The sequence below is a fragment of the Ovis canadensis genome, chromosome 15 (genome assembly GCF_042477335.2).
Source record: "Ovis canadensis isolate MfBH-ARS-UI-01 breed Bighorn chromosome 15, ARS-UI_OviCan_v2, whole genome shotgun sequence".
Lineage (NCBI taxonomy): Eukaryota > Metazoa > Chordata > Mammalia > Artiodactyla > Bovidae > Ovis > Ovis canadensis.
In genome coordinates, this window is record NC_091259.1 from 9,888,731 (window position 1) to 9,903,121 (window position 14,391).

Below are 14,391 nucleotides of genomic sequence, written 5' to 3' on the forward strand. Positions count from 1 at the left end.
TGAGGAAAGAGAAAAAGTGAAGTGTGCAATCAGTCATATAAATGATTAATGAACTCTTGAGGCTGTACTCAGTGCCCTGCAGTGAATGAGATAACAAGAGATTTACTCAAGAAATCAATTTAAATTAAGGAAAATTTGACTAAAATCAAATAATATATAGCTCTCCATGATAATGTGACAAATCCTATGCTAGAAATTTTTAAGTATGACAAATACCAATTTTTCTCTCTATGTTTTATTACATGCAAAAATATAATAATATAGTTTAAAATATCTGATTATTAATTAGAGGAGCATTTAAATTATAGGGACGTGATGCTGGAGATCTACAGGAACCTGCTGTCTGTGGTCTATTCATCGGAGAAGACAATGGCACCCCACTCCAGTACTCTTGCCTGGAAGATCCCATGGACGGAGGAGCCTGGTGGGCTGCAGTCCATGGGGTCGCTAAGAGTTAGACAGGACTGAGTGACTTCACTTTCACTTTTAACTTTCATGCTTTGGAGAAGGTAATGGCAACCCACTCCAGTGTTCTTGCCTAGAGAATCCCAGGGACAGGGGAGCCTGGTGGGCTGCAGTCTATGGGGTCGCACAGAGTCGGACAAGACTGAAGCGGCTTAGCAGCAGCAGCAGTAGCAGCAGTGCTATCCTTCTTAAACCATATGCATTTATTGGTCTTTTCTATTTTGAATTAGATTGCTTTTGCTACTTAGTCTAAATTATTACTTTTTTGTTTTCTTTTGCAAGGTAGGTTTCAGTTTTTACCACAACTTTAGAGTTCTCTTGATTTACATTTGAAAACAAGAGGTTATTCTATCTGAAAAGTCACTATTGTGCTATCCTAGAAGGTTAGTGGAATTGTAGCCAGTTGTGTAGTTTCTGCGCATGTGCATGCTTAGCCGCTCAGTCATGTGTGACCTCATGGACAGCCGTCCGCCAGGGCTCCTCTTTCCATGGGGATTCTCCAGGCAGGAATACTGGAGTAGGTTGCCATGCTCTCCTCCAGGGGATCTTCCTAACCCAGGGATAGAACCTAGGTCTACCCACACTATAGGCAGATTCTTTAACCATCTGAGACACCAGGGAAGCCCAAGAATACTGGAGTTGGTAGCCTATCCCTTCTCCAGGGGATCTTCCTAACCCAGGAATAGGACCGGAGTCTCCTGCATTGCAGGCAGATTCTTCACCAGCTGAGCTACTGTGTAGCTTCTAGGTGGAAGCAATTCTCAAACCCAATGGAACCAAGTTTTCCTGAAGTATTTAAAAGAACTTCAGGTAAATAAGTTCTCAGGCTCGTCTTGACCTTTCTTTCCCATGCTCTCAGTTGTCACAAGGACAAGAAGGCCAATTCATAAAGAGAAAAAAAAAAAAAAAAAACCAAACCAAAAAACTTTTCTCAAGATTCTTGCAAAATCATATTCTGATCCCTCTTTTGATATGACTGCTTTCAAACTTGGATGAATTTTAAATTAAAATTTAATGGATACAGACCTGCATTAAAGGACACTCTTTTTTGTATATACAGTAAATCAAGAATGTTTGAATTCCAAATATGGCTAAAGGCCTATTTCTTCTGGGTTCATATAGCTAGCTTAAGAACTTTTTAAGTTATAGAAAAATTAGCTTACAGATTTAACTGATAAATTCATTAAGAAGCCTAAAATGTTGGATAGTGGGATAATTCCTTGTGAAATATAAGAAACTTGCAGTAATAGGCTCTTGAAAAAAATAGCAATCCTGATAACATTTGTATCTATGTTCTATATCTGGGATTTAGGAAATTATGAAGAATAATTATATAAGATAAATTAATAAAATCTGGAAATGTTTCTTTTATTCTTTTCTATTGTGTGTCTTGAAATTGGGGATGGAGTCTAAGAGATTTAATTAAATTGGAAGAGGGTAACAATTAAAATAAAAGTGCTATTGATTTTCTTTAGATGATGTTCTCCAAGAGATACATGCATGTTCCACAAAAATTAAAGCTCAACTAAGGGACCGCAGTCTATGCTCATCCAAATAAGACTAAGATAGAACTGACATTGGGCAAAAGAGAAGCCCAGACAAGACAGTAGGAGGGGTGCAATTGTGTTTAAAATCAAATCACAGACCCACCAGTGACTCTCGGAGGGTGCAAACAATTTGTTCTGTGCAACAGGACCCAGGAAATGGAGAAGTGACCTAAACAAGAGACTGAGCCAGATCTGCCTTCGAGTATGTGAGTATCTTCTGTGGAGGCACAGTTCAGCAGTGACATGCCAGGGGACAGGGGCTCTGGCTGCAGCAGTACTTGGGTGCAATCTCAAAAACAACAGAATGATATCTGTTCATTTTCAAGGCAAATTATTCAATATCACAGTTTACATGTCTATGCCCCAAACATTAATGAACAGGAGCTGAAGTCGAATGGTTTTATGAAGATGTACAGGACCTTCCAGAAATAACACCCAAAACAGATGTCCTTTTCATCATAGGGACCACAGTGTAAAAGTAGGAAGTCAAGAGATACCTGGAGTAACAGGCAAGTTTGGTCTTAGAGTAAAAAATGAAGCAGGGCAAAAGGTAATGGACTTTTGCCAAGAGAATACCCTGGACTGGTCATAACAAACCCCCTCTTCCAACAACACAAGAGCTGACTGTACATAAGGACAACACCAGATGTTTGGTACTGAAATCAGATTGATTATATTCTTTGCAGTCGAAGAAGGAGAAGCTCTATACAGTCAGCAACAACAACAACAACAAAAATCAGGTGTTTTTGTGGCTCAGTTCATGAACTTCTTATTGCAAAATTCAGACTTAAATTTAAGACAGTAGGGGAATCTAATAGGCCATCCAGGTATGACCTAAATCAAATCCCATATGATTATACAGTGAAAGTTACAAATAGATTCAAGGTATTAGATCTGATAGATAGACTGCCTGAAGATTTATGGATAGAGGTTCATAACATTGTACAGAAGGTAGTGATTAAAGCCATCACCAAGAAAAAGAAACGCAAAATGGTTGTCTGAGGAGGCCTTACAAATAGCTGGAAAAAAAAAAAGGGAGAGAGAGAGAAGTGAAAGACAGAGGAGAAATGGAAAGATATAACCATCTGAATGCAGAGTTCCAAAGAATTGGAAGGAGAGATAAGAAAGTCTTCCTACAAGATAAATGCAAAGAAATAGAGGGAAAAAATAGAATAGGAAAGACTAGAGAGGTTTTCAAGAAAATTAGAGATACCAAGGGAACATTTAAAGCAAGATGGGCACAATAAAGGACAGAAACGGTATGGACCTAACAGAAGTAGACGATATTAAGAAGAGGTGTCAAGGATATACAGAAGAGCTATGCAGAAAAGATCATAAAGACCAGATAACCACGATGGTGTGATCACTCACCTAGAGCCAGATATTTTGGAGTGTGAAGTCAAGCAGGCCTTAGGAAGCATCACTACAAAAAAAGCTGGTGGAGGTGACTGAATTCCAGCTGAGCTATTTAAATCCTAAAAGGATGATGCTGTGAATGTGCTGCATTCAGTATGCCAGGGAATTTGGAAAACTCAGCACTGGCCACAGGACAGAAACAGGTCAGTTTTCATTCCAGTCCCAAAGAAGGGCAATGTCAAAGAATGTTCAGACTACTGCACAATTGCTCTCATTTCATATGCTAGCAAAGTAATGCTCAAAATTATTCTTGTTAGGCTTCAACAGTATGTGAACTGAAAACTTTCATATGTTCAAGGTGCATTTAGAAAAGGCAGAGTAGCCACAGTCCAAATTTCCAATTTCAGTTGGATCATAGAAAAGTCAAGAGAATTCCAAGAAAACATTTATTTCTATTTCATTGACTACACTAAAGCCTTTGACTGTGTAGATCACAACAGACTGTGGACAAATTTTAAAGAAATGGGAATATCAGGAAACTTTACCTACCTCCCGAGAAAACTGTACTCAGGTTAAGAAGCAACAGTTAGAACTGGACATGGAACAATAGACTGGTTCCGAATTGGGAAAGGAGTATGCCAAGGCTGTATATTGTCACTCTGGTTATTTAACTAATATGAAGAATTGTCATGTAAAATTCTGGGCTGGATGAAACACAAGATGAAATCAAGATTGCATGGAGAAATATCAGTAACCTCAGATATGAATATGACACCACTCTTATGGCAGAAAGCAAAGGAGAACTAAAGAGACTCTTGATGAAGGTGAAAGAGGAGAGTTAAAATGTCTGGCTTAAAACTCAACATTCAAAAAACTAAGATCATGGCATCTGGTCCCATCACTTCATGACAAATAGATGGGAAAACAATGGAAACAATTAAAGACTGTTTTTTCTTGGGCTCCAAAATCACTGCAGATGGTGACTGCAGCCATGAATTTAAAGGACACTTGCTCCTTGAAATAAAACGTTGTGACAAATCTAGACAGTATATTGAAAAGCAAAGATATTACTTTGCAGCAAAGGTCCATCTAGTCAAGGCTATGTTTTTTCCAGAAATCATGTATGGACGTGATGGTTCGACCACAAAGAAAGCTGAGCACCTAGAATTGATGCTTTTGAACTTGGTTGAAGACTCTTGAGAGTACCTTGGACTGCATGGAGATCAATCCTCAAGGAAATCAGTCCTGAATACTCAACGGAAGTACTGATGCTGAAACTGAAGCTCCAGTGCTTTGGCCACATGATGTGAAGTGTTGACTCATTAGAAAAGACCCTAATGCTGGGAAAGATAGAAGACAGGAGTAGCAGTGGATGACGGGATGAGATGGTTGGATGGTATCACTGATTCCATGGGCATGAGTTTGAACAAGCTCCAGGAGATAGTGAAGGACAGGGAAGCCTGGCATGCTGTAGTCCATGGGGTTGCAAATAGTCAGGCATGACTGAGCAACTGAACAACCACAACAATGAATATATAAAATGTCAAGGATCATATGAGATAATGTATTTAAGACTGGACTTCCCAGGTGGCTCAATGGTAAACAATCCACCTGCCAATGCAGGAAACTCAAGAGATGTGGACAAGTTGATCCTTGTGTCGAAAAGATCCCCTGGAGTAGAAAATTGTAAGCTCGAGAGCCACAACTACTGAGCCCATGTGCCAAAAATTCTGAGGCCCATGTGCCCTAGAGTCCCTGCTTTGCAACAAGAGAGGACAATGAAATGAAAAGTTCTTGCTTACCACAACTAGAGAAAAGCCCATATACAGCAACGAAGACCCAGCATAGCCAAAAATAATAAATGAATAAAGAATTTTAAAAAACCCACTGACCAAAGCTACCTTGCAAAATCATGCATTTTTATTGCTTTTCTCAAATATTTACATCCTTTATTGTCTCATATATTATGTAAACATGTTTTAATACCCCCTCCATAATCTTTTTGCTTTTGCATATTTAGTGAAACCTTACCACTGTTGTTTCCCCTTATTTTTTCAGGGAAAAAAAAAACACACAAACCTGGTTAATGTGAGAAAAACACATCTAAATGTGAAAATGTTTAAAAATGTCTTCCTTTTGTCTGAATTAAAACAATTTCATAATCTTCAAAAAAAAAGAAAAAAAGAAAATTGTAATCCACTCCAGTATTCTTTCCCTGAACAATCTATGGGCAGAGAAGCCTGGTGGTCCACAGTGCATGAGTTCTCAAAGAGTTGAACAGGACTGAGCAAATGATCATGCATGTAAGTCTATCATCTTATGAGTATATATGAGGCAATTAGTAAGTAGCTGATCTTATGAACACAAATTTTCTATATTTGTGTTGTAGTGTTTAATACGAGCACAAAAGGATTAGAGAGTAAAATACCACAGTCCATTGAAAACCAAGTATTCAGATTCTGCATAACAAATACCAATTATTTTCATGAATGTTTGCATTAGGGTTTATAAAGAAATTCTACCAAGAAAGAATATTCAATTCTAATCTGTATTCATTAGGAACTAGAAGTTGATTAATTGAGTAGATTCACTAATGTAGAAAGCTTGTTCTGACAAAATAACTTGCTATAATTTTCCTGGAAGTTATGAGAAACATCATAGTTTAACATGGATATTTTCAATTTGAACTCAATAAAGTTCTTTAATTTAAAACACCTAATAAAAGTGTTGCTGGACTGGACCTTAACTTCATGAAAGTTCCACCAAGATTTGGATATATTTATGTAAGTATTAATAATTTGGCATATAGCTTGGAGTTACTAAGTAAATTTCTTATTTCATACTTTCCTGTTCCTTTGATTTTCATGTAAAATCAAGTGGATTTTTCATGCAAGTTGGCCCACTCTCAGTTTTTATGTACTAAGTAATCCAGTAATCTGGTTCAATTAATTTTTATTATACACTTTACTGAAAAAAAAGTTGAAGTGATTTGGAACTCAAATCTAAGATACTGGCTTTCAGTTTGGTGCTAAATATTATACTTTTGCATCAATTCATAAAATTTCATAAAAATATTATATGTCTATATTATTTATTCACCCTAGAGTGAACACTTAGTTTGTTTCCTTACATTGGCCACTGTATAATAAGCATGTACAAATGCTGCAGTTAACATGGCTGTGTAGATATCTCTTTGAGATAGTGATTTCATTCCCTTCAGATATACACCCAAAAGTGACATTAATGAATCATATGGTCGTACTATTTTAATTTTTGAAAATGCCTCTATGCTGTTATCTATAGTGGCTATACCAATTTGTATCCTCCCTGCCCCCCACAAAGTCTGAGTGTTCCTTTTTCTCCACATCTTCTATAGTTTTACTTTTTACACAATTATCATTTGTCTTATTGATAATAGCCATTCTAACAGGTATGAAGTGATATCACATTGTGCTTTTGATTTGCATTTCCCAGATTGATTGATTTCTCTAATGTTGAGCATATTTTTATGTATCAATTTGTCTTTAGAGAAATGCCTATTCAAGTCTTTTATTTTTATTTTTTCTAAAATATATTTTACAATGTTGTGTTGGTTTCTGCCATACAGCAACACAAAGTATACATACGTATACCTACATGTACATCATAAGTATACATACATCCTTCCTTCCAAAGCCTCCCTTCCCTTCCCCCATCTCATTGCTCCAGGTCATCACAGAGTGCCAGATTGGACTCCCTGTGCTACACAGCAGCTTCTCAACAGCTATCCATCTTATACATAATAGTGTATATATGTTGACGCTCCTTTCTTTTCTCTCTCTCTCACTCTCTCTTTTTTTTTTTTTTTTTTTTTTTTTGCTTTTCCACACTCCACAACTTGTGGGATCCCAGTTTACAGTGCAGAAATCATTCCTGAGCCCCTGAGGTGGTAGTACTGAATCCAAACTGCTGGAGTGACAAAGTATGTCAGGACCCTGGGAATAGTAATCTGAGTGAGATATCCTAGAGGTTCACATCTTAACACAAAGACTCAGCTCTACCCAACTGCCTGCAAATCCCACTCCTAGAAACCTCAGGCCAAACAACTATTAAGACAGAAACACAATCCTACCTATCCAAAAAAACGAAGGGACGAAAGTATATGTTACAGATGGAGGAGCAAGGTAAAAAATTCTAAGACGGAATTAGTGAAAAGAAAACAGGCAACCTATCTGAAAAAGAACTGAGAGCAATGACAGTACAGACATTTCAAGATATCAAAAAAGAAGGGAGAAAATACAATAAATAGGTGAAAGGATAGGACACCTTCAAGTTGAATTTAGTGACCTGTGATCTTGAATGATCTTGAATGTCCCAATCTTGTCCTTGATCTGCGAAATTTTCAATCATTATTTTTTAAGTAAGTTTTCAGTTCCTATTTTCTTCTCTTCTTCCAGAAATCCCATAATTCATAAACTGTTTATCTTATGGTATCTCATAAGTCTTATAGGTTTTCTTCATTTTCTTTCTTTCCTCCTTTTTTAAAAATGTTAGTCCAATTGGATATTTACAAGTAGTGTGTCTTCAGGCTCACTGATTCTTCCTCTTGTTAGTTGAGCTTGCTGTTGAAACTTTCTATTGAGTCCTCCAGTGAGTCATGATATTTTCTGAGCTCCAAGGTTCCTATTTAGTTCTTTTTATATTTTCTATTTCTACTTTTGTTTTTGAACTCATTTCTTGGTATTGCTTTCCTGAATTCTTTAAATTGCTTATCTGTCTCCTCCTGTGGTTGAGAACCCTTAGAAAATTATTTTGCATTCTTTGTCAGGCAATTCATGGATCATCATTTTCTTGTGGTCAATTACTGGATATTTACTGTGTTCCTTTTGTGCTGTCATGTTTCCCTCATCAGCTCAGGCAGCTGGGGTCTATGACATTGAAAACTGCATGGTCCTTAGTAATAGCTGTGGGGGTGATTGCACAGTGGCCACTAAGGTTACTGGGGTTCTCACAGCATCTTCAGATCCAGTAGCAAGGGTCAAGGGAAGGTGACAGTGGTGACTAGAACCAACGGTGTTTATATCCTTGGCTGTCTGAATAAGCACATACAGTAGTGAGAGCTGAGTCTGGAAGCAGGATCCAGAGCTAGCTGCAAGAACACTAGCAGTTTTGGAAGCCCAGGTTGTTCGCATGTAGTCATGTGACAGCATGGGCTAACTGCAAGTGCATGCGTGATGGGGTGGCAGCTGGTGATGGGAATCAGGGCAAGGATTGCGCAGGTTGTTGGACAAGCTGTCCTACTAGGACAAGCTGTAGGTAACCAACTGCAGTGCAGGCCAGTGAGAAAGGTCAGGGCCAGATCTGAGCCCACAGCAGGAATTGGGACCTTGGCTTTTGGTGGACACTTATATGGCTATAGGAGCTAATAATGGGTGTGAACACAGCAGTGGGAGTTGGCTATAGGGATCCAGGCTGGCATCCTGCATGCATGTAACTGCACAGGCTGGGTCTGAATGCTAGTACAGATCTTGGGGTTGGCAAAAGAGGAAGAAAGAAAGCAGCAAGGGAATCAAGCAACTGGCATCTGTTAATGTGAAAATGTGCAGGACAAAAATTTCAGCCATGTAATATACAGGGACTCTGTGATGGTTGTTCTAATTGGTTTCGTCAGCAGAGAAATCTGCTTGGGTCTGCTGTAGACTAGCTTTCTGGGGTCTAGTGACAAAAGTTGTGCTGGTCTGCAAAGTCTTTAAGGGCTGTTGAGATCCTTAGTCATGAAGCTTACTGTGATCCTCTAACAAACAGGCTCCTGGAACCCAGGTCATCTCTGCACATGACTATTATTGGTAACCCCTTCCCTTCTTCATTATTCCTAGATATTTCAGCATCTCTGGTCTCTGGATATGGCAAATCCACAGTGGGTACTTTGTGCAGTTCCCTAAAAGACTGGGGAAACTGATCACTCATCCTGCTATTCTTTACCGGACCAAGAGAACTCTTTCAGGTTGAGAGCCCCCTTTGGGCACTGAGCAGGGATGATGGCGACAAAATGAAATTTTTCCTCCTGTCATTTTTGTGTGGCTACTAAGATTTTTGCTCTGTGGTGTTTCTGAAGTTCCTGAGCTTTCCAAGAGTTATTTTCGTTTGAGGACAACTGCCTTAATTATTGTTTTCTGTGGGAAGACAGAAGCTTGGGTCGGCTACACTGCCGCCTTGGTTGTAAAATTCTAAATTTAATAAATAAATCCATATTCCATCTGAATAACACAAAGATATTTAAGCATTTTATCCTAGAAACTGTGTTCTTGTCATACATTTTATTATTCAATGTTGTAGTTCCTCATGTGTTTAAACATTTTAAACATATCATAGCCTCTATCTCATATTTCTGAAACCTTGGTAATTTAACACTTCTTTGCTGTATATTGTCAGCCTGCTTATTTAACTTCTATGCAGAGTACATCATGAGAAACGCTGGGCTGGAAGAAGCACAAGCAGGAATCAAGATGCCGGGAGAAATATCAATAACCTCAGATATGCAGATGACACCATCCTTATGGTAGAAAGTGAAGAGGAACTAAAAAGCCTCTTGATGAAAGTGAAAATAGAGAGTAAGCAAGTTGGCTTAAAGCTCAACATTCAGAAAACGAAGATCATGGCATCTGGTCCCATCACTTCATGGGAAATAGATGGGGAAACAGTGGAAACAGTGTCAGACTTTCTTTTCTTGGGCTCCAAAATCACTGCAGATGGTGATTGCAGCCATGAAATTAAAAGACTTTTACTCTTTGGAAGAAAAGTTATGACCAACCTAGATAGCATATTCAAAAGCAGAGATGTTACTTTGCCAACAAAGCTCCATCTAGTCAAGGCTATAATTTTTCCAGTGGTCATGTATGGATGTGAGAGTTGGACTGTGAAGAAAGCTGAGTGCCGAAGAATTGAAGCTTTTGAAGTGTGGTGTTGGAGAAGACTCTTGCGAGTCCCTTGGACTGCAAGGAGATCCAACCAGTCCATTCTGAAGGAGATCAGCCCTGGATTTTTTTTGGAGGGAATGATGCTGAAGCTGGAACTCCAATACTTTGGCCACCTCATGCGAAGAGTTGACTCACTGGAAAAGACTGATGCTGGGAGGGATTGGGGACAGGAGGAGAAGTGGACGACAGAGGATGAGATGGCTGGATGGCATCACTAACTAGAAAGATGTGAGTCTGAGTGAACTCTGTGAGTTGGTGATGGACAGGGAGGCCTGGCATGCTGTGATTCATGGGATCACAAAGAGTCAGACACGACTGAGAGACTGAACTGAACTGAACTTTGTGGATTCTAATGCTTGCTCAAGGTGAGTTGTCAACTTTCTAGTTACATAGTTTTGTATACTGAGCTCATTTTAGTAAAGTCTGTTTGTGAGAATTTACATAAACCAGCTTCAGAGAAACATTTCTCCAAAGCGAATTTGCCATTACTCTGCCAAGCACAATAGCAACCCACTCCAGTATTCTTGCCTGGAGAATCCCACGGATGGAGGAGCCTGGTAGGTTACAGTCCACGGGGTCACAAAGAGTCAGACACGACTGAGCGACTTCACTCACTCACTTCATTCACTGCCAAGTACGTCAATGCATTTGTACTTTTGGTGGCCATAGTGGTGCTGTTGCATGTGTATGTGCACGTGTTATGTGCAATATCCATGAATTTCTCAGTTTCTGGACTCTTAGAAAATTCAGAGTGCATAACTTTGTATAGGAATTCTACATGAGAGCAGGATATTGTATAAAAATTCTCATGGGAGACCATCATTATGATTATTTTTGTCTAAAGAGCTCTTGCAAGCCACTAAAAATATGCACTTTCCCTAAAGCCTAGTTTATTTTTTTTATTTTATTATTATTTATTTATTTATTTATTTTTAATTTTAAAATCTTTAATTCTTACATGCGTTCCCAAACATGACCCCCCCCCCCCCACCTCCCTCCCCACAACATCTCTCTGGGTCATCCCCATGCACCAGCCCCAAGCATGCTGCACCCTACGTCAGATACGGACTGGCGATTCAATTACATGATAGTATACATGTTAGAATTCCCATTCTCCCAAATCATCCCACCCTCTCCCTCTCCCTCTGAGTCCAAAAGTCCGTTATACACATCTGTGTCTTTTTTCCTGTCTTGCATACAGGGTCGTCATTGCCATCTTCCTAAATTCCATATATATATGTTAGTATACTGTATTGGTGTTTTTCTTTCTGGCTTACTTCACTCTGTATAATCGGCTCCAGTTTCATCCATCTCATCAGAACTGATTCAAATGAATTCTTTTTAACTGCTGAGTAATACTCCATTGTGTATATGTACCACATGGTAGTCTTAACTCCAACTTCATGCCATTTGTTGGCAATGTCTTTAAAATAATGTTCTCATTCAGACATTACATTAAAATCTTCTCAAGGAAAGCTCCACAGCCCACTCTTGTTTATTATTATTGCTTTTAGTTCCCCAATTCTGTCTTTCAGATATAAGCCTGCAAAGTCAATATACATTTGAAATATCTAATACTTTTAATTGTTTTTTATTTAATTAATTTATTTTTGTTTGGAGGATAATTGCTTTACTTTTACTCATCCATGTTTTTGATGATCCAGCAGATATTTGCAATTTGTTCTCTGGTTCCTCTACCTTTTATAAATCCAGCTTGAACATCTAGAAGTTCATGATTCACATGCTGTTGAAGCATGACTTGGAGAATTTTGAGCATTACTTTACTCGCGTGTAAGATGAGAACAATCGTGTGGTAATTTGAGCATTATTTGGCATTGACTTTCTTTGGGATTGGAATGAAAAGTGACCTTTTCCAGTCCTGTGGCCACTGCTGAGTTTTCCAAATTTGCTGAAGTATTGAGTGCAGCACTTTCACAGCATCATCTTTCAGGATTTGAAATAGCTCAACTGGAATGCCATCACCTCAGCTAGCTTTGTTCGCAGTGATGCTTCCTAAGGCCCACTTGACTTCGCATTCCAGAATGCCTGGCTCTAGGTAAGCGATCACACCATTGTGATTATCTGGGTCAACAAGATTTTTTTTTTTTTTTGGTACATTTCCTCTGTGTATTCTTGCTGCCTCTTCTTAATACAGTTCTAGAATAAAACATCTATTTATGCTTTATTGACTATGGCAAAGCCTTTGACTGTGTGGATCACAATTAACTGCACAAAATTCTTCAAGAGATGGAAATAAGAGACTAGTTGACCTGCCTTTTGAGAAATCTGTATGCAGGTAAGGAAGCAACAGTTAGAACTGGACATGGAAGAACAGACTGGTTCCAAATAGGAAAAAGAATATTTCAAGGCTGTATATTGTCAACCTGGTTATTTAACTTATATGCAGGCTACATCATGAGGAACGCTGTGCTGGATGAAGCACAAGCTGGGATCAAGATTGCCAGGAGAAATATCAACAACCTTAGATATGCAGATGACATCACTATTATGGCAGAAAGTGAAGAACTAAAGAGCCACTCGATGAAAGTGTAAGAGGAGAGTGAACAAGTTGGCTTAAAGCTCAACATTCAGAAAACTAAGATCATGGCATCTGGCCCCATCATTTCAGGGGAAATAAATGGGGAAACAATGGAAACAGTGACAGACTTTATTATTCTGGGCTCCAAAATCACTGCAGGTGGTGACTCCAGCAATGAAATTAAGACACTTTCTCCTTGAAAGAAAAGCTATGACCAACCTGCACAGAATATTAAAAAGAAGACTCTGAGGGAGAGAGAGAGGGTGGGATGATTAGGGAGAATGGCATTGAAACATATATACTATCTTGTAAGAAACGAATTGCCAGTCTATGTTCAATACAGGATATTTGGGGCTGGTGCATGGGGATGATCCAGAGAGATGATATGGGGTGGGAGAAGGGAGGGGGGTTCAGGATTGGGAACTCATGTACACCAGTGGTGGATCCATGTCAATGTATGGCAAAACCAATACTGTATTTTAAAGTGAAATAAAGTAAAACTAATAAATAAATAAATAAATAAATAATATATTAAACATATCATATTAATATTATATAAAAAATTTAAAAAAAAAGCAGAGACATTACTTTGCCAGCAAAGGTGCATCTAGTTAAGGCTATTGTTTTCCCAGTAGTCATGTATGGATGTGAGTGTTGGAGTATAAAGAAAGCTGAGTGCCAAACAATTGATGCTTTTGAACTGTGGTATTGGAGAAGACTCTTGAGAGTCCCTTGGATTGCAAGGAGATCCAACTAGTCCCTACTAAAGGACATCAGTCATCAGTGTTCAGGACTGATGTGGAAACTGAAACTCCAATATTTGGCCACCTGATGTGAAGGGCTGACTCAAGCCTGGGAAAGATTGAAGGCTGGAGGAGAAGGGGACAACAGAGGATGAGATGGTTGGATGGCATCACCGACTCAATGGAGATGAATTTGGGCAAACTCTGGGAGTTGGTGATGGACAAGGAGGCCTGGCATGCTCCAGTCCATGGGGTCAAAGAGTCGGACACGACTGAGTGACTGAACTGAGCTGAACTGTTTTACAATATTTTGTTGGTTTCTTCCATGAAACAGCATGAATCAACTATAATGTATCCCCTCCTTCTTTATCCTTCTTCCCATCCACCCTTCTCCACCACCACTCTAGGTCATCACAGAGCATCAGTCTGATCTCCCTCTGTTACAGCAGTTTCCTGCAAAATAACTATTTTACACATGGTAGTATATACATACGTAGGTGTTGCTCTATAATTGTTTTTAAAATGTATGCTTTATATTATAGAATTAGAAATAATTCTGTAAGTCTTTGTTATATATGTTACTAAGATGTTGTGGTCTAAAGTAGAAATTTCATCCAGACTTATGTTTGGCATAGACCCTGATATATTTTGGCCTGATGGGAATATCAGACCACCTGACCTGTCTCTTGAAAAACGTATATGCAGGTCAGGAAGCAACAGTTAGAACTGGATGTGGAACAAGAGACTGGTTCCAAATAGGAAAAGGAATACGTCAAGGCTGTATA

General features: G+C 38.8%; 1 protein-coding gene across 4 annotated transcripts in view; it reads right to left on the minus strand.

The window, feature by feature from the left end:
- Positions 1–14,391, minus strand: part of GRIA4 (glutamate ionotropic receptor AMPA type subunit 4) — a 666,530-nt gene that overhangs the window by 427,814 nt on the left and 224,325 nt on the right. The gene's annotated exons all lie outside the window — the stretch shown is intronic.